This window comes from Rattus norvegicus, chromosome 2, assembly GCF_021556685.1.
Source record: "Rattus norvegicus strain SHRSP/BbbUtx chromosome 2, alternate assembly SHRSP_T2T, whole genome shotgun sequence".
Lineage (NCBI taxonomy): Eukaryota > Metazoa > Chordata > Mammalia > Rodentia > Muridae > Rattus > Rattus norvegicus.
The window spans coordinates 102,115,730-102,137,508 of NC_141535.1; the positions used below are offsets into that span (position 1 = coordinate 102,115,730).

At 37.2% G+C, this 21,779-nt stretch overlaps 1 long non-coding RNA gene across 9 annotated transcripts in view; it reads right to left on the reverse strand.

The window, feature by feature from the left end:
- Window positions 1–21,779, reverse strand: part of LOC147996184 (uncharacterized) — a 99,137-nt gene that overhangs the window by 27,360 nt on the left and 49,998 nt on the right. For 7 of the 9 annotated variants that reach the window (XR_015671358.1, XR_015671373.1, XR_015671362.1 and 4 more), the window contains 3 exons: window positions 3,787–3,885; window positions 2,679–2,887; window positions 1,958–2,092 (listed from right to left, as the gene is read on the reverse strand). This is a non-coding gene — a long non-coding RNA (uncharacterized LOC147996184). Of the gene's footprint in view, window positions 1–1,957; window positions 2,093–2,678; window positions 2,888–3,786; window positions 3,886–21,779 lie in introns of those variants that run through there. The other 2 variants (XR_015671367.1, XR_015671356.1) reach the window with 2 other exon arrangements.

Genomic DNA, 21,779 nt, shown 5'->3' on the forward strand with positions numbered 1-21,779 from the left:
TCTTGGGGAGTTTGGTTGCATAAGGGATAGAATTTCTCTAAGCTACTTGGCAATTCTAACAAATATTGCCTCTTAGCTTTATTGAGCCCAAGTTGATTTTGGCCTCCAAGATTCCTCACTAATTCACAGACTAACATCATTAAATGGAGGCTGTAAGGTAATACAAAGTTTCTGAACCTAATTGAATGTCAACAAAGACCTGAAGACGATTCAAAAAGAGTCATGATTATTTATAAATTGTACATCTTTGGACATGTCATACAACCTAAGTGAATATATTTTATCTACAAAAAAATGGAACATTTTAAAACCTTCCACCTTTATCAAACAATGCAATGTTTGAATCATTTCTGTAAGATATAGCATGCATATGTCTTGCCCAAAACATGAGTTTCTTCATTTGACCCACATCCACTAATGATAAACTAATAAATATTTTAACTACCATATGAAGGGTAAAGTATAATTTATTAATAATTTTAACAACATGGCTTTTCTCTTCTGTTTTCTCAATGTACCATGGTTCAAGCTATTCAAGAGACAACTGTATTTGTGAAGGTAAAGAAACCTCAAAAAACTGGCAGCAATATGAGGTCTGATTCACATAGAGAATGATCAGCCAGACAGTGAAGAGCGAAGGGACAGACCGTGAATTGTTCTTCCTATCCATGGCTCCTACCACATCACTGGCCATTTGATATCTTTTGGTGTTCTTCTAAATGATGGTTTTCTGATAATGTGAAACCTTCTTATATAGTAGCAGAATCACACAGCAGGAAGCCTTTAATTCAGAGGACTTTGGCAATTTCAAGGATGTTAGAAAATGAATACATGAGACTCAAGTATCCATGCAGAGCAGCCATGGTTATGCCTACCACATTTGTGGCATGAAGGGAAGCACGGGCTCCCTCTCAACCACCTTCATTGTTTGCTTGCCTCCTCTAGTTTATAAACTATTTTAACTTTTGACAATCATCATAATCATTGTAGGAGTGAAGACTTAAAATGATTTTTAGCTATTGCTGGCAAATGGAAATTATTTCATGTACCACATGGCTGCTAGTAGAGGTTAGATATTTAAGTTGTTTTATGAACAAGTCTTATATATCCTTCTATGTACTGGTTTTCTTTATTTAAACAGATATTAGATAGCCATTGAGGAACCAAAACAACATAGTCATGTTGAGTCATAGACTGTAGAGTCTAGCAGATTATCCTGTTAGTGTAAAAGTCCTACCAAGTCAGTGTGACCTCTCAAGTTTACAAGAAAGTAGAGCAGAAAACTTCACCTGTTATGTTCACTTGAGGTCAACCTACTTTTTAATGTATATGGTTCAGTATGTAACAGCACACATACCACAGTGGTGAGCATATGTATACAATAGAAAACTCACAAGGAACTTCCATGGGCATCTTATTACAACTTAATATTTCAAAGCATCTAATGAAGGTTGAGAATATTTACCTTTATGCCTATGTAGAATTCCTATAAGCCCCATGTGACATCCAATCTTACTGTTACCCATCATGTGAAGTTCTTTGAAATTATTGAATACCTAAATTATTTTAGTTTCTTAATGTTTTGCTTTGTGATGCAGTGTCTGTGATGGTTTGAATGATGAATTATTCTCATAGGCTCAGATAGCTGAACAAATACTACCTGGGTGATGGCACTCTTTGGGGTCATGAAAACTTTTAGGTCATAGAAACTCAATAGAAATAATATATCACTGGGACAGGGCTATGAGACTTTACAGCCTCAATTCACTTCCAGTTCATTCCCTCTGTCTCATGTTTGTGATTACAAATAAGCTCTGACACCTACTCCCAGCTTTCCCCACCATTTTTGTCTCCCTGGCTGGAACTGCAGGCCAAAATAACCTCTTTCTTCTAAGTTTTTTTTTTGTCATGATATTTTATCATAGTAACAAAACATAGCTAGAGTAAAAGTTCTTACCAGCACTGGAATTGCTGCTGTGAAAAATCCCACTGCTGTGTTGTGTTTTGGAGAAATGGAGAAGACGTTGACACTCTGGTTTGAAAAGCAGTTGAACGCCACAATCAAAACTTAATGAGTCATTCCCATACGTGCCTGGAAGACAGTGTTACAGAAAGGAATGCAGACTGTGCAGCCCTGGATCATAAGATTCCAGAAAGAACCAAGAGATTAAAAGCATCTGGCCAGAAGTCATTCCTTGATGTTTCATTTACTAAAACTGGCTGTCATTTGGCTGACTGGAAATTTGAAGCTAGTTTCCTCTTCTTGGATCTCTACTTCACATAATTATCAGTCTTTGCTTCCTTACTTCACTCCAGAGAGATCAAATGACAGATTATCAAAAAGATCTTTCTCTGCTTTCTCTAGTCATGCCTCTCCCTGTTGATACCAGGCTTTCCACTGTTGTTTTACGGGATAACTTTTTAGAACTTAAAATGTTTGACATTATGGAATAAACTACTCCTATTTCTCTCACTAGAGTAGAAGCTCCACAAGGGCAGGGATTTTTAAAGGAGTCACGTTTGCAAAAGGAAGAGAGAGAAAGAGCATATTTCATAAATATTTATTGAATGTATGTGCATGTTACAAACTCACAAAAGTTATTAACTTTGGTTAACAAAGGACTTGTTGGGTTTGGTACAGAAGAATGCTAAGTAGAAATTGAAAAACTTCTGCTTACCAATGTTGAGGTATTATACTTTCCTCTGTAGGCGTTTTCAATGCATGTTTTGAGGTCTTTTTTGAATGCAGCTTATAGACAAAAATAAACGGGCAAGGCATGGTGTCACATACTTTAATCCCAGCACTTAGGAGCCAGAGGCAGGAAGACCTCTGTGAGCCTGATCTAAATAGTGAGTTCTAGGACAACAAGGGCTTCGAAGAGAGATCCTGTCTCAAAAACAACAACAAACAAAAACAAAATCAGTAAATGTTCAGTAAAGATTAGATTTTAAGTGGCTTTCCAACAAATCTCTATAAAATTTAATCAGTCATTACAATATAAGGCAAAATAGTAACTTATGTAAACTTGAGGCCTCTATAATGGACTGTGTATGGTATGAGGAATGGCCTGGGCAGATTTGTGGGTATATACCCCAACTTACCAGCCCACCATCTACTACCCCAAAATCCTGACAGAAACTGTAGCCATGCATCATAATTGAAAGTGAGTATTTTTACGATAGAAACTGTACCTGGCAAATAAAGAAGCAGGTTTGTTCTCGGTTTAATTAAGTGAGTCTGGGCAGCCTTTTTGCAATATGGAGATTAACTGTCAGATTTATGTTAATACGATCTCAGAGAATGAAATGTCTATAAAAAGTTTCTCCCCTCACCCCTCACTTGTGTATTCGCATTGCCAGGCTGCAGTTCCCTTAAGCTGGTAGTATCTTGTGAAATCATCAGCAGGTCAGTTTTGCAGAAGCAAGGCATGTAACACATTACACTCATTAAAGACATTCAGACAAATAAGTTGAAATCATAGCTATTCTACAGAGGGAAAACTGTCACAATGGTCGACATTGCCACATCTCAGCAGAATCATTCAATGCCAAGCTCTTCTTTATCTGATTAACACAGGATTACACAGCTCTTCTGAACACCCTCCCCATAATACAAAGAGCCTTTCATTCCTCTAAATAACCCCCTTTTTTGCATGTGAAAAAAGTGCCACCCATTTTTTTTTAATTTTGTGATTTAAGAAAAAAATGCAGTTTGAATCATGAGTCCTGTTGTGGGGACTGAGTTAATTAAAAACATGATGTATACATACAGCTGATCCTACTCACCCTAATGAAGAACATTAATTCTAGAGCATGTGTGGCTGTAGTCACATTGCTACAAATTACTGGACTCTTTCCTTTATCTGTTTCCAAGAAAGTCTCCCCCTGTTAGTTAGGAAAAAAGAAAAATATGACGCCTTAGTTCTAGGCAGCATAAATTACACACATCAATCAGAGGAAGCTTAAATTAAAATACACATTTGGCAAACAAATATGAATATGTTGATCTCATCTGTGAATAAAAATGATTTACTGGCTGTGTTGACCCCCTACTGCTCCACATGAAGGTCACTGTGAGCAGCTTCTCTCTCATTGAGAAATGTTTTCATATCTTTTAAAGATCCAATTTTATATATGCCCTAATGTTCAATCTAGTGATTCGTATGTAGAGAGATTGATTTATCTGATAAGGAAAATACAGGCTGGTTTTTATTTATGTAATCCAAAACAGATAGCTAAATTAAAATGGTGAAAAAAACTACCAGCAGTTTATAGTTCCTGGACTGAAGATTCTCCAATGTGTTTATGATATTTTCTAATCTAGCAGAACACTATTTGTGAAATGGAATGATACACCTTTCCGATATTGAGTAATCATAAATCAGTCTATTCTTATGACCTACAGCATGCATTATAGGGACTAGGGCCCCTAGAGGGTACCCATTACAGGCTAAAGCTTAAGTAGAGATGATCTTGGTCTCTCAGCTTGCCATTTCTCCCAAATACCTGTAGGTAAAACAGGCAGATTGACTAAGGCAGTGATCTCCTTGAACAAAAGCATATTTTAGGCTATAACATTAATTTTGAACATGCAAGTTATGTTTTCTTCCTGAGGCTTCATCATTATAACCATGATCCAGCATACTGATACCTGCTTTTATTAGTTAGGCTCCATCACAATACTACACATCCTCTGCAGTATATAAAAGGACAAATTTCTAAACTAATTTAAAATTTTGCACAACACATATACTTTGCAACAAAAAGATCAACAGTTATCCAGGAAACCTGATAAATTACAAATATTTAGATCTCCTTCGACCAAAGTCTAACTTCCATCAAAGCGAAATGGGAAATGGATCTGCATCCTTGGAGGCAATTCCAATGGTCTTCAGAAAAAACTTTGAGAAAGACTGATGGGAGGACAGTTTGGTAAAAAGAAAACCAAACATTATACAACTTGTTGGGTTTTAGCAGTTTTGAAATTTTATTTGAAGAGATTAAATCCATAACTGGGATGGCCATTTTGCACTATTTTAAACAGCAGAAAGAAGAGTTATAAGGGGCCACTCTAGAACAGTAGTTTTATATTAGAGAATTTCTTTTATTCTTTGGTTTTTTAAAGTAGGAAATCAGCAGAACTAAGAATTATCAGAAAAGCAAATCACCTAGAGCAAAGCACTTACATAACAGCCCAGATTTTAAAAACACTTTTCAGTTGACATATCTATTTCTCTTTCATTGTATATACTGACTGTTGATTTGGGATATAAGGTTGTTATGCTTCTTGTACAAATATACAAATAGATTAAGTATCTGTACATTGCCAAGTACTAATAAATAAGCACGGAAAGTTCTAGAAAAAAGGGAAAGCTGAAGTGGGATGATCACAATTTCTCATTTTTTGTAGGGTAGAGAACAACAACTTTATTTCTTCCCTGTAAGAGATACTAGTAAACTTTTAGAAAAGATGGGTTAAGGATGTTTGAGGAATACTGTCTTCACAGGAAAAGGGACTAAGTCAGTTTATCAGGGCCCATGCTGACTGCTAAGATGGCCAAGATGAATGGCCTGGTTGTGTAGCATTCTGTTCATCTGGCTTGGATAGGCACTGCCAAAAGGAACTTGGGTGTAATTCTGTTCTGTGCTAATTAGAATTGGTCAAATTATCCTCTGATGAATTTCCTCCCCTAGACAGAATTTGAGAGAATATACAACAACAAAGTAATTATCAGGGGTGCCAATTATCCCTAGGGGCGCCAGAGCTGGATCCAAGGATGTAGAACATCGTCTCAACTTCTTTGACAGTTTCCTCCCCAACTAATGCAACCCCATTAAAAGTTCTCTTTTAGTGGGCACACAACCAATAGTGCATATGCCGATAGCATTTTCACATACAAATCTGATAGTTAAGCACGCCATTACCCAATTTACACATGCAAATGCAGTAATTGTGTGTACTGGGGGTGGGGGGTTCCTGAAACCTGGCACACATCCAAAATGGAGGCCTTTTCAAAGCATGGCCAAACCACTAAATTCCTCTTCCACAGCAACTCGGCTCACTGTCTCATCTCTGCCTCAATTATATTCCATTCTGTGGTAGTCTGGAAGAAAGGAGATGTGTTTTGTAGACTTCCCTCAACATTTTCTCTCTATTTGATTTGGACACGTTTTCAGGATTTTTTTTTGTCTTGTTTTAGTTTGGTTTGGTTTGGTTTTTGTTGCTGTTTGGTTTGGTTTGGTTTTCACAAACTTATTGGGGTTCTATCCCCTTTGTGAGGATCTGTCTTTTCATTTCTCTGTTTAAAAAAAAAATAAAATCAACTCTAATTAGGAAAATCCTTTTGTTATAACTTATTCTCATCTAGAACCTGAAATGTTTCTGTAGTGATTTCCACTTTTCAATGAGATTACTATTCACAGCTGTGTGCACATGAGTTTACTCTGAGACAGATTTGATTATTTTAATTTGATGGGCTGCTGCAGAAGCAGCTATTAACTATTTCCTGTTTATCTATTTCAGATATTTGAGCTACTAGATTATGCAGGCAGCATGAGAAGATAAAGGAATTAAGAACTACAAATTGAACTGAGCATACTTACTCTGCTCGTATTTTTAAGATGGAAGATATTTAGATTAAACAAAGGCAGCTGAAAACAGCAATGTAGGAGATTTTCCCCAACAGCAAAGACGAGTTATTTTGAAAGGAAAAGTGGTAAATGAAAATCATAACTCCAATGTGTCCTCATTAAAAAAACCAAAGTGCATCTTAGGAATAATCTAATATGATATAATTAATATAATATAATATATAAAGCAAAAGCAAACAACAGAATAGGTCAAAACAGGTAGAAAAAAAAGGAGCCAAAAAAAAGCCTGAGAACATACAGATGTATAGACACACATGTTCACGTACACGGGAATCTCATAAAAACACAAAACTGGAAGCCATAATATATACGCAAAGGACCGGTAAAAATTAAAAAAAAAAACAGACAAACAAACAAACAAACAAACAAACAGAAAAAACAAAATTTCCTGACTCAACATTGTGATACAAAGTACCTCCAAAGATGGTGTTAGTTCATTCGTATTGGTTATCTATTGCTGAGCATGGGATTACCCTTAAAAGTCGTTTGTTGTTTGTTTTTTTTTTCCAGTGACACTCCCTTGCAGAAAATTAAGTATTTATTTGAAAGGAGTTATCACTTCTAGCTATTTCCAAGTTAGACATGTGTCCTCCTCTCCTTTCAGCTCTACAGCCTGTGTAGACCAGGTACAAGTGGTCAAATCTCTGTGAACTCATAAATGTGCAGTCCTGCTGTATTTAAAAGGTCTTGTTTCTTTGGTGTCCTCCATGCCCTCTGGTTCTAACATTCTGATTTCTTTTCCTCACAGTTACATGAGCCATGGGGGAGGCATTTGATAGACGTATCTCATTTAGAGCTGAGTGTTCCAAGTCTCTCGTTCTCTGCATAATGATCTTCATATTTGTTCCCATCTCCTGGAGTGGAAAGCTTCTCTGATGGCTGAGCAAGGCGCTTTTTAGGAGTCATTTGACCTGTGTTCCTTTAACAGAACAGTAGTGTTTGTTTTTTCCTCAGTCCCTGGCTTATCTAGTAGCAGGTCTTTGCCATCCAAGCAGTGTTAGGCACGGGTTTGCATCTCATGGAGTGGGCCTTAAATCAAATCAAACATTTGTTGGTTATGCCTAAAAACTTTGTGCCAATATTTCACCAGTATACTTGCAGGCATGATATATCATTATAGATCTAAGGGTTTGTAGCTGGGTTAGTGTTTCTGTTTCTTCTTTGGTATAATGCCAAATACCTTCCAGTACAGTGAATGTTAGTTTGTAGGGGTGAAGGCACAGGTAGGTACCAGTTTGACTTCTCATTGATTGAAAGGTTGTGTAAGTGTTGTCTTTGGAAATAGAAGACTTATTGACAATTTATAGAGAACAACCTTGCCAATAGCCTGGATTGTTTGGTGCTTCCTCTTTGGCCAACTTAATTAAACATAGTCCATTCCTTATACTAGAATTCTCATTTGCTGACGAGAGATGTCTAGTTAGGGCTCTGTCTCCCATATCATTTGGTTATTTTACTTAGATCAACTTCATGTATGTAAATAATTTTAGAATGCTTCTAGTAGATTACGTTTCCATATGACGATTACATTAAAACTTTTAGTTTTAGTTGTCCCTGTATATATTTCCTCTCCCTTCTCCTCTTCTATCTATCTCCCTCTTTGACCTTCCCATTCAAGCTTCCCCAACATGCGTGCGCGCACACACACACACACACACACACACACACACACACACACACACAATTTATCTATCCATAACTGTTTATTTCTCCTTCCTAAGAAGATCCATCCATCTCCCTGGTTCCTTATTTTATACCTAACCTTTTTGGTTATGCCTATGTGATTATATACTGTAGCTTGCTTATCAACAACTTAGAACTTTTTCGTTCAACTGTGTCTTTAACCACAGCTCTTAAAAGAGAACACTTATCCCTTGGAATGTCATGGGTGACAGGGACATATATTATTCTGAGAAGACAAGTGTGGATGGATTCCTGAATGAGTACTGGTCACAAAATAGATCAATTCTATATTAGATGAAAAGAACTTGGGGAGCTTCCAGGTTGCCCAGCATGGAGGATGTCCAGGGAAGAGCAGAAGTGCTCCACACTTTCCCTCATGCACTGACCTATGTATCCCTCCCATCTGGCTATTCACATATACTTTGTTCAATTATTTATAATAAAAGGATGAATTCCCTGACTTTGTGAGCCATCTCAGTGCCTTATAGAATTGAGAGAAATTGCAAAAAAATTTTGATTTATATGTTACTCCCAAGACTTTGGCTACAATCTGCAATTTATAACTGGCCTGTCATACTCGGCTTTGTGCTGCTATAATGAAGTAACGCAGTCTGGTTAATTTATCATGAACACACATTTATATCCCACAGTTTTAGCGTCTGGGAAGTCCCATGGTCCACATCTGCCAAGGGCCACTGGCTAGAGATCAGGGCAGAAAGAGCAAAGGGGAATTTCAGACGGTGGTTTTCTTTTCTGTGGTAATGGCCTGAATCAACTCATAAAGGTTAGTCCTCACAGTCTAATCATTTCTGTCTAAGCTCTTTCTCCCAACATGACCACATGAGGAGGAAGTTCCCAATGCATGAATTCTGAGAACACGTTCAAACCACAGCAACATCTGAAGCAGAAGCACTCAGGTCTAATGGGAATAAGTTATGGAAACTAATACTAGTTGTTGGCAGCTAACTTTAGAATTCAATTCCATTATAGGACATCTAGCTGATATTAGAAAATGACTTGGTGTGGGGAAAAATATAAACACTTTTTTTCAGAAGTGCCCTGTGTTGACTGTGGAATGTATGTAGAAATTAGCTAATTGTTGAGGTTTTTGCTGCTGATTATATTTATTCACTGCCATCATCTTCCAAAAGTCAAAGACATTCTTTATTTGAAATTAATATTTTTGTTTTTTCAAAAATGAATTCATATTTTGTGGAATGATGGGACATATTGGGATTCTAGAGATGACTACTTCCATTCAGTAGCTGGTTTTGTTGTGGCACCTTTAAAACACATTTAAGCAATCAAGTCTTTGTGGATTTGACCATCAGTAGAATTCTGATTGACTATGTAAAGCTCTGCTAAACATTCTATCATCATGTGTAGTAGACAAGAACAGGAAAATTTCATCATTACAGAAATTTGAACTTTTTTCAATGTGTGTTGGTATGGAATTATGACTTTAGTAACCTTTAGCTTTTGTCTTAATCTTCTATTGTCCCACAGTGGCCTTCTCTGAAATTGGCATTCTATATTCTTGTTTAATTGGAGAATCCCAGGACACAACTGAGAATGTCAGGCCATTGCCAACACATGTCAAAAACTACTATTGCCAACCCAGATTTTAGCTGATAGAGCTTGTTTGTTCTTTCTGAACTTGGACCAAGGGAAGACAAAGACCTGGTCATGGATAATTGGGGTTCTTTTTTTAATGTTTTATTTTTCTTTATGGTAAAGATTTAACTATTCAAAAGGATGTCAAAGAACATATTCCATTATTGGAAAAGGTTAACTGGCCTTTTTCTTTTGCTGTAGTATGGTTGAGTTATTATATATAATAAGAATTATGTAGTAGTTTTTAAAACTCTGGATCAAGTATATCAGCAACATAAACACCACAGAGAAATGATTGTTAGTCTTTGTAATAAGTCTTGCACCTAGGGATCTATATTATGAAACCTAAGCCATATATATATATATATATATATATATATATATAACATATATATACATATATATGTGTATATATATATATATAAACCTTTATTAACTTGAGTATTTCTTATTTACATTTCGATTGTCATTCCCTTTCCCGGTTCCTGGGCCAACATCCCCCTAACCCTTACCCCTCCCCTCCTACATGGGTGTTCCCATCCCCATCCTCCACCCATTACTGCCCTCCCCCCAACAATCACATTCACTGGGGTTCAGTCTTGGCAGGACCAAGGGCTTTCCCTTCCACTGGTGCTCTTACTAGGATATTCATTGCTACCTATGAGGTTGGAGCCCAGGGTCAGTCCATGTATAGTCTTTGGGTAGTGGCCTAGTCCCTGGAAGCTCTGGTTGGTTAGCATTGTTGTTCATATGGGGTCTCAAGCCCCTTCAAGCTCTTCCAGTCCTTTCTCTGATTCCTTCAATGGGGGTCCCATTCTCAGTTCAGTGGTTTGCTGCTAGCATTCACCTGTGTATTAAAAAATCCTAGCATCTGTGTTAACTGTTTTTACTGTCATTGGATGTTTTCTATGCCTAATGGTACAGCTGTAGGTCAAGTGAAGAATTTATATGCCAGCATGCCACATCCTGAGCTAGCAAAGAAGGAAGCTGGGCACTACAACTCAGTGTCATGACATGTTCATATCAACTCTTGGCATTTTATTGAAAATTATTGGTTTTCTGCAGATAAAGGTGCATCAGCTGCAGTAACTCTTAGAATCAGAGGCAAGTTTCACCTAATGTCCAGCTATGTTAGGCCTATGCTGAGACATTAAGAATGACTGTAGATTTACTTAGCATTATAATCTGTGATCATTTCAGAGCTTCTATATAAAACATACTTTTCAGAGAGACACAAGATCTCACTGGGGTGACAATTTCAAAAGAAGAAAGTGCCTAGTTAAAAGAATACCAAACTATAGAAATAACCACCTGCAGCAACAACAGATATTTCATCATTGACTTGTTCTAGAATCTGGAGGAAGAGCTGCTTATTTACATAGTTATGGCCTACACAGAATCCTAGATCCTGACTGAGATTCTTTGGTGGAATGGAGTCAGCCAGGAGGAACTGGTCTGTGTCTTTTGTTTGGGGTAATTCAGGCAAAACAACAACCAATGTTCTGAGTTCTGCCGCTGTATCTCTGCTGCAATGTATGTATCCCCTTGGGCTGTTTTCCTTCCATTGAAGCTCAAGGTCACTTTTCTTTGGTGTCATTTTCGGAAAATTAAATTTTTACACTTTGGATTTTTAGGGAGCTATTACAGAAATACAGCTAATTCTTTTTAATGGCAAAACTGAAGTATTATACAGGTACCTTGCTTTGGTTAGTAATATCAACTTAGAAATACAATGGGATATGACATAAGTGATAATTTTTAAAAGCAGGTTATTAACTCAGGACATAGATAATACATCCCAGAAAATTGATCTTAATACTTCTAACCTTGATAGTAAAATTTTAGATCTCGAGAACATAGAAAACGATTCATAATACATACTATAATATATTCCACCATGGCACAACTTTAAAAATAAAACATCTATTTTAATTTCTTGCATATTTATATAACCATTGTAAGTGATTTTGTGGAATGTATCATTTATTATCCTAAAGTAATTATCTTCCCCTCAGAACAAAGAAATCTTACTTTCTCACATGTATATTACTTAAGAAAAATGAACACATAAAATACTAACAAAAATCATTTCAGTATATCATTAAGCCTTTGGCAACTTAAAGAAGAAAGATATAAACTCAGGCTCAGCCACCTAATGTTTGTATCTATTTCTTATTTTGAATCTATATAGATGTCCTAGGATTAATCGTTTTTCCAAGGTTTTACACGTAAGCATCTGGATTTTATTATTTTTAGTAGTATGTTTAAAATGTATAACACCCCATGAGTTTCATAAAGCCACACCTCACAACGCCCTTCATGATTACCATCCATTTTGTTGAGTATGATCTCTATAGATGTGGTTTATAACACATTACAAAGCAATGGCACCTTACTTGACTCACAAGACTAGCAAGATTATTCTTAAATTACGAGCAGCTAATGTACAAACATTCTTCTTCCAAAGTTTTAAAGCTTTTGAATTAGTACAAAGCATTTCTTTTATCTTATAACTAAAAATTTTCCTTCTTATCGTGTGAGCCACAATAATAAAGGCTGTCATGTGAATATGCTTTTCATTATCACCAAAGAAAGTCACAGCTTCATAACACATTTTCACTTTCTTTTGAACATTTCAAGTTGTTTATTTGGATTAAATACTGTTGAGTGAACATTTAATTAAATAGTTAACTTAATTACTCTTTTTATGCCCCTACTCAAGAAAGAAAGAGAAAACAAATTGGACTTTGTCAACTCCATAAAAATCGAAAACTATTTCTGTAAAATTAACTCTGCGAATTGATTTTATAGAAAATCTCAAGGGATTATCAACACCATAAACTCCTCACAGGATCAGAGATTACACCCAAGTTTTAGAGTGGAGTTCTAATAGACAAAAATAACAATGTTTCCTCTGAAGAAAGGAAAAATGCAGTTGTCAAATGGCAGTCTGGCATGAACACAGGAGTGACTTCAAGATGCTTCAGACAGATGTTGGTTTCATCATTTATTAGGATGTATTAATTCTTGAAAAAGAAAATGCTGATTTTAAAAAAACCCACATCACAGGGAAAAAGCTATAACACACTGCTAATTTTAGGGTGTTTCCAATACTACACATGGCAGATTTTGGTCATCAGTGTGATGTTTGATATTGTTGAATTTTTAAGAGGTAAAGCCTTGTGGCCAGTGATTAAGTTAAGAAGGCATTATCCTTTGAAAGGAATTGTTGCACAGTAGATTGACAAGAAATGGGCTGTAACAAAGTGATGGAGAGCATCCTATTTCTCTTTTGTATCCAGCTTTGCAGTGTGGTTTTCCTGAATACAGTTCTGCTATTGCAATACCAGGAGGCCCTCACCAAAGCTGAGCACCGTACTCTTGAGTTTCAAGAACAGAAAGTTAAATAAAACTCTTTATAAAAGATGTAGCCTTAGGCAAAGGACACTGTGGTTAGGACAAAACAGCAACCAACAGATTGGGAAAAGATCTTTACCAATCCTACAACAGATAGAGGCCTTATATCCAAAATATACAAAGAACTCAAGAAGTTAGACCGCAGGGAAACAAATAACCCTATTAAAAAATAGGGTTCAGAGCTAAACAAAGAATTCACAGCTGAGGAATGCCGAATGGCTGAGAAACACCTAAAGAAATGTTCAACATCTTTAGTCATAAGGGAAATGCAAATCAAAACAACCCTGAGATTTCACCGCACACCAGTGAGAATGGCTATGATCAAAAACTCAGGGGACAACAGATGCTGGCAAGGATGTGGAGGAAGAGGAACACTCCTCCATTGTTGGTGGGATTGCAAACTGGTACAACCATTCTGGAAATCAGTCTGGAGGATCCTCAGAAAATTGGACATTGAACTGCCTGAGGATCCAGCTATACCTCTCTTGGGCATATACCCAAAAGATGCCCCAACATATAAAAAAGACACGTGCTCCACTATGTTCATCCAAGCCTTATTTATAATAGCCAGAACCTGGAAAGAACCCAGATGCCCTTCAACAGAGGAATGGATACAGAAAACGTGGTACATCTACACAATGGACTATTACTCTGCTATCAAAAACAATGACTTTATGAAATTCGTAGGCAAATGGTTGGAACTGGAAAACATCATCCTGAGTGAGCTAACCCAATCACAGAAAGACATACATGGTATGCATTCATTGATAAGTGGCTATTAGCCCAAATGCTTGAATTACCCTAGATGCCTAGAACAAATGAAACTCAAGACCGATGATCAAAATGTGAATGCTTCACTCCTTCTTTAAAAGGGGAACAAGAATACCCTTGGCAGGGAAGAGAGAGGCAAAGATTAAAACAGAGACTGAAGGGGCTGGGGATTTAGCTCAGTGGTAGAGCGCTTACCTAGGAAGCGCAAGGCCCTGAGTTCGGTCCCCAGCTCCGAAAAAAAGAACCAAAAAAAAAAAAAAAAAAAAAAAAAAACAGAGACTGAAGGAACACCCATTCAGAGTCTGCCCCACGTGTGGCCCATACATATACAGCCACCCAATTAGACAAGATGGATGAAGCAAAGAAGTGCAGACCGACAGGAGCCGGATGTAGATCGCTCCTGAGAGACACAGCCAGAATACAGCAAATACAGAGGCGAATGCCAGCAGCAAACCACTGAACTGAGAATAGGACCCCCGTTGAAGGAATCAGAGAAAGAACTGGAAGAGCTTGAAGGGGCTCGAGACCCCATATGTACAACAATGCCAAGCCACCAGAGCTTCCAGGGACTAAGCCACTACCCAAAGACTATACATGGACTGACCCTGGACTCTGACCTCATAGGTAGCAATGAATATCCTAGTAAGAGCACCAGTGGAAGGGGAAGCCCTGGGTCCTGCTAAGACTGAACCCCCAGTGAACTAGACTGGTGGGGGGAGGGCGGCAATGGGGGGAGGGTTGGGAGGGGAACACCCATAAGGAAGGGGAGGGGGGAGGGGGATGTTTGCCCAGATACCGGGAAAGGGAATAACACTCGAAATGTATATAAGAAATACTCAAGTTAATAAAAAAAAAAAATATCTAGCCTTGGGTGTTTTGTTACAGCAACCCAAATAGTAATAATGATGAACTGGTCTTTGCTGATTAGTGAAATCATCTGTTTTTAAAATTTATTTATTTATTATTATTGGATATTTTATGTATTTACATTTCAAAAGTAATCCTCATTCCGTCTCCCATTCTGCCTCCCTCCTATGCCCGCTTCTATGAAGATGCTCCCACTCCCACTCACCCACTCCCACCTAAACATCCTGACACTCTCCTACACTGGGAAAAAGAGCCTTCACAGGACCAAGGGCTTCTCCTCCTATTGATGAGAGATGACGTCATCCTCTCCTACATATGTGGCTGAGCCATGGGTTCCTCTATGTGTACTCTTCGGTTGGTGGTTTAGTCCCCGGGAGCTCTAAGGAGTCTGGTTGTTCTTCCGATGGTGTTGCAAACCCCTTCAGCTCCTTCAGTTTTTCCTCTAAGTCCTCCATTCTGGTTCCTGTGCTCAGCCCCATGGTTAGCTACAAGACCCCCATCTGTATTAGAAAGGCTCGGGCAGAGTCTCTCAGGAGACAGTCACACCAGGCTGTCAGCAAGCACCTGTTCGCATCAGCAATAGTGACTGGGTTCGATAGTTGAATATGGAATGGATTCCCACTCTCTGGATGACCTTTCCTTAAGTAACTTCTCCACTTTTTGTTTCTGTGTTTTCTCTAGTGAGTGTATTATTCCACATCCTAAGAAGGACTGAAGCATCCACACTTTGGTCTTCCTTCTTCTTGAGCTTCGCGTAATCTGTGAATTGTTTCTTGGGTATTCTGAGCTTTTGGGCTAATAGCCACTTATCAGTGAGTACATACCATGTGTGTTCTTTTGTGACTGGGTTACTTCAATCAGGATGATATTTTCTAGTTCCATTTGCCTAAGAATTTCATAAAGTATTATTTTAAATTAATGAGTAGTACTCCACTGTGGAAATGTACCAGGTTTTCTATATACATTCCTCTATTGAACAGCATCTGGATTTTTTCCAGCTTCTGACTATTGTAAATAAGGATGCTATATGTGTCCTTGTTATATGTTGGAGCATCTTTTGGGTGTATGCCCAGAAGAGGTATAGCTGGGTCCTCAGGTAGTACTATGTCCAATTTTCTGAGGAGCATCATATAGATTTCCAACTTGAAATACCACCAACAATGGCAAGTGTTCCTCTTTCTCCACATCCTCACCAACATCTGCAGTCACCTGAGTTTTTTATCTTAACCACTCTGCCTGGTGTAAGGTAGAATCTCAGGGTTGTTTTGATTTTCATTTCCCTGACGACTAAGGATACTGAACATTTCTTTAGGTGCTTCCCAGTCATTTGATATTCCTCAGTTGAAAATTCTTTGTATAGTTGTGTACCCCATTCTTTAAAAAGATTATTTGGTTCTCTGGAGTCTAATTTATTGAGTTATATCTATCTACATCTATCTATATATAATATATATTAGAGATTATCCCTCTATCAGACATACAATTGGTAAAGATCATCTACCTATCTCTTGATTGCCATTTTGTCCTATTGGCAGTATCCTTTACCTTACAGAAGCTTTGCAATTTTATGAAGTGCCATTTGTCAATTCTTAATCTTACATCATAAAAGATTGGTGTTCAGTTCAAGAAAATTTCCCCAGTGCCCATGTGTTCAAGGTTCTTCACCACTTTCTCTTCTAATAGTTTCAGTGTATCTGATTTTATGTGGAGGTCCTTGAATTTGAGCTTTCTACAAGCAGATAAGAATGGGTCAATTTGTATTCTTCTGTAGGCTGACCTACAGTTGAAACAGCACCATTTGTTGAAAATGCTGTCTTTTTTCTGATAGTTTTAGTTTCTTTGTCAAAGATCAAGTGACCATAGATGTTTGGTTTCATTTCTGGGTCTTCAATTCTATTCCATTGATCTACCTGCCTGTCTCTGTATCAATACCATGCTATTTTTATCAATATTATTCTATAAAACAGCTTGAGATCAGGGATGGTGATTCTTCCAGAAATTCTTTTACTGTTGAGAATAGTTTTTGCTATCTTATGTTTTTTTGTTACTCCAAACGAATTTGCAAATTGCTCTTTCTAACTCTATGAGGAATTGAGTTGGAATTTTGATGGGGATTGCATTGAATTTGCACATTGCTTTTGACAAGGTGGCCATTTTTATTATATTAATCCTGCAGATCCATTAGCATTTGTATCCCTTTGACTTTTCTTTTTCTTTTTTGGTATCTAGTTGCTCTGGCTATGACTTCAAGTATTATATTGAATAAGTAGGAAGAGAATGGGCAGCCTTGTCTAGTCCCTTATTTTTGTGGGACTGCTTCAAGTTCCTCTACAATTATTTTGATGTTGGCTGCTGGTTTGCTGTATATTGCATTTACTATGTTTTGATATGGGCCTTGAACTCCTTATCTTTCCAAGACTTTTATGATGAAGGGGTATTGAATTTTGTCAAATGCTTTCTTAGCATCTAATGAAATGATCACATTTTTTTTCTTTGAGTTTTTCAATATACTGGATACCATTGACAGATTTCCTAATATTGAACCATCCCTGCATCCCTGGGATGAAGCCTACTCAATCATAGTGAATGATTGTTTTGTGGCATACTTGGATTCAGTTTGTGAGAATTTTATTGAGTATTTTTACAACAATATTCATGAGGTAAATTAGTCTGAAGTCCTCTTTCTTTGTTGGGTCTTTCTCTGGTTTAGATATAAGTCTAATTGTGGCTTCATAAAAGAAATTGAGTGGTGCTCCTTCTGTTTTTATTGTATGGAATAGTTTGGACAGTATTGGTATGAGGTCTTCTACGAAAGTCTGATAGAATTCTGCACTAAACCCATCTGGTCTCTGCTGTTTTTGGTTGGGAGACTTTTAATAACTGCTACTATTTCTTTAGGAGTTATGGGAATGTTTAGATTGTTTATCTGATCCTGATTTAACTTTGGTACCTGGTATTTGTCTAGAAAATGCTCCATTTCATCCAGATTTTCCAGTTTTGTTGAATATGGGCTTTTGTAGTCAGATCTGATGATTGTTTGAATTTCTTCAGATTCTGTTGTTATGTCTCCCTTTTCCATTCTGATTTTGTTAATTTGGATACTCTCTCAGTGTCCTCTGGTTAGTCTGGCTAAAGGTTCATCTATCTTCTTGATTTTCTCAAAGAACCAGCTCTTGGTGTTGTTGATTTCTTTGTATACTTTTTTATTCTACTTAGTTGATTTCAGCCCTGAGTTTGATTATTTCTTGCCTTCTATTCCTCTTAGGTGTATTTGCTTCTTTTTGTTCTAAAGTTTTTAGGTGTGCTGTCAAGCTGCTAATGTATGCTCTCTACAATTTCTTTTTTGAGGCACTCAGAGCTATGAGTTTTCTTGTTAGCACAGTTTTCACTGTGTTTCATAAATTTGGGTATGTTATGCCTTTATTTTCATTAAATTCTAAAAAATCTTTAATTTCATTCTTTATTTCTTCCTTGAACAAATTATTATTGAGTAGAGCACTGTTCAGTTTCCATGTGTATGTGGGCTTTCTGTCATTTTTTATTGTTATTGGAGACCACTCAGTCCATGGTGATCTGATAGGATGCATGGGATTATTTCCATCTTCTTGTCTCCATTGAGGTCTGTTTTGTGACCAATTATATGATCAGTTTTAAAGAAGGTACCATGAGATGCTGAGAAGAAAGTATATTCTTTTGTTTTAGGATAAAATGTTCTATAGATATATATTAAATACACTTGGTTCATAACTTCTGTTACTTTCAATGTGACTCTGTTTAGGTTCTGTATCCATGATCAGTTCATTCATGAGGATGGGGTGTTGAATTCTCTCACTATTATTGTGTGAGGTATAATGTATACTTTAAGCTTTAGTAAAGTTTCTTTTATGAATGTGAGTACCCTTGCATTTGGAGCATAATTATTCAGAATTGAGAGTTCATCTTGGTAGATTTTTCCTTTGATGTGTATTCAGTGTCTTTCCCTATCTTCTTTGGTAACTTTTTGTTGGAAGTCGATTTTATTTGATATTAGAGCTTGTTTTTGTTTCTTGGTACCATTCTCTTGGAAATTTTTTTCCCCAGCCTTTTATTCTGAGGTAGTGTCTGTCTTTGTCACTGAGGTGCATTTCCTGTATGCAGCAAAATGCTGGGTCCTCTTTACAGATCCAGTCTGTTAGCCTATGTCTTTTATTGGGGAAATGAGTCCTTTGATGTTAAGAGATATTAAGGAAAAGTGATTGTTGTTTGAGGTGGAATTATGTTTGTGTGGCTATCTTCTTTTGGGTTAGTGAAAGAAGATAGCTTTCTTGCTTTTTCTAGGGTATATTTTCCCTCCTTGTGTTAGAGTTTTCCATCTGGATTTGTGGAAAGATATTGTGTAAATTTGGTTTTGTCGTGGAATATCATAGTTTCTTCTTTTATGTTAATTGAGAGTTTTGCTGGATATAATAGCCTGCCCTGGCATTTGTTTTCTCTTAGGGTCTGTATGACATCTCCTCAGGATCTTCTAGCTTTCATAGTCTCTGGTGAGAAGTCTGGTGTGACTCTGATAGGTCTGCCTTTATATGTTACTTGACCTTTTTCTCTTACTGTTTTTAATATTTTTCTTTGATTTGTGCATTTACTGTTTTGACTATTATGTGACAGGAGGAATTTTTTCTGGTCCAATCTATGTGGAGTTCTGTAGGCTTCTTGTGTGTTCATGGGCATCTCCTTCTTTAGATTAAGGAAGTTTTCCTTTATAATTTTTTGAAAATATTTACTGGTCCTTTAAGGTGAAAATCTTTGCTCTTTTCTTTACCTATTATCTGTAGGTTTGGTCTTCTCATTGTATAGTGGATTTCCTGGATGTTTTGGGTCAGGAGCCTTTTGCATTTTGCAATTTCTTTGACTATTGTGTCAATGTTTTCTGTGGTATCTTCTGTACCTGAGATTCTCTCTTCAATCTCTTGTATTCTGTTGGTAATGCTTATATCTATGAATCCTGATCTCTTTCCTAAGTTTTCTATCTCTAAGTTTATTTCCCTTTGTGATTTCTTTGTTGTATATATTTCCATTTTTAGATGCTGGGTGGCTTCTACTTGCTTACCTATGTTCTCCTATATTTCTTTAAGAGAGGTATTTATGTCCTTCTTAAAGTCCCCATCATCATCATGAGATGTGATTTTAAATCAAAATCTTGCTTTTCTGGTGTGTTTAGATATCCAGTATCTGCTGTGGTGGGAGAACTGTGTTCTGAAGATGCCAAGTAGTCTTAGTTTCGTTGCTCAGGTTCTTGTGCTTGCCTCTCACCATCTGGTTATCTTTGATATTACTTGGCCTTACTATCTCAGCCTGGAGCTTGTCCCTCCAGTGGGCCTGTGAGCCTGTGATCTTAGGAGTGAGAGAACTCCTACAAGACCAGATCTCTCTAGTCAGGTTTTGAGTCTGAGCTCTGAGGGCAGATGAAGACTGGAAGGATCCAGTTCCAGACCGCTCCATGGTTCCTGTGCTCTGTGTGCTCCTGACAGGTTCCTCTTTAGATAGCTAGTAGAACAAAAGTAGGGTCTCACCTGTGCACTTAGGAGGCAGAACACTCCTGGGAGACCAATTGTCTCAGGGCAGGTTTTGGGTCCAAAGGGCTGTGAGACAGCCTTAGCTCTGGGTGCAAGATGGAGTCTAGAAGGGAATCATCTCCTAATTAGTCTTTTAAGCCCCTCCCCAAGAAATAATACAAATTAGAGTTTGTCAACTTCATAAATATAGTAAAATATTTCTGTAAAATTATCTGGGTGAAACGATTTTATAGAAAATATCAAACAAGAGAAAAGAAAAGAAAAGAAAATCTCAAGGGATTGTCAACACCATTAACCCTTCACAGAGGGATTTTTTTGCATTTATAAAAATCTGGATGCATATGCACATATATTATGTTGAACATAATGTGTGTGCATGCCTCTGGAGACCAGAGGTTAACTTCAGGATTTTTCTCAACAACTCTACACCTTACTTTTTCACAAAGACTAGACTAGATGACTAGCCATCTGTTGCCAGGGATCACTCAAATGTTTAGGAACAGCAAACCTAGCAATGGTAATTCAAAGCAGGCTCTACAAAGAATGGCTTTTTTGAAAACCTGAACTCCTCAAGTCCTGGTGCTGGTTGAAGGACAGACTTTGCAGTCATGTACCTTACTGTCTTCCTATAGAATACTTCTGCTAAACAACATCCAAAATGCTAAATAAACATACAGCCCTCAGGGAAAGGTGTGCAAACTCTGGGCAGTAAACTTACCAGGGAATAATATGAATCTGATTTGGTAATAAAAACGACATCCAAAAGTCCCAATAGACCTCATTCCAAAGAAAACAAAATAAACTCAGTATTGAAAGCCTTCAAGCAAATTTCAGAAACAGATTTATTATTCGTTTATACTCAAAAATATAAGAACAGCCCATGATGATAAGGTACACTAAGGGTCTTAGACATACATGGTATCGAAAACTGAGTTGTCCTCACTTAAAGAAGCCACAACACCTACTACCTTCTCACTTGCATTGAGATTTCAAAATATTGATTCAGAAATATCAATATTCAGGTGGGTATTTTTTCTCCAGGGCTGACCATGTTTTACCTCAAAAAAAATTTCACTTAATTTTCTAATTTCTCTTCCCTGGCTTTAAAAACTGTGACATTTGCCTTCTTTTGCCATTGACCTTTAGATGCTCAGCCAGATATGTTCCCCCAAATTATTTCTCTACTTTTACTTTGTATTTTCTGACTTTGTTTTATTATTATTT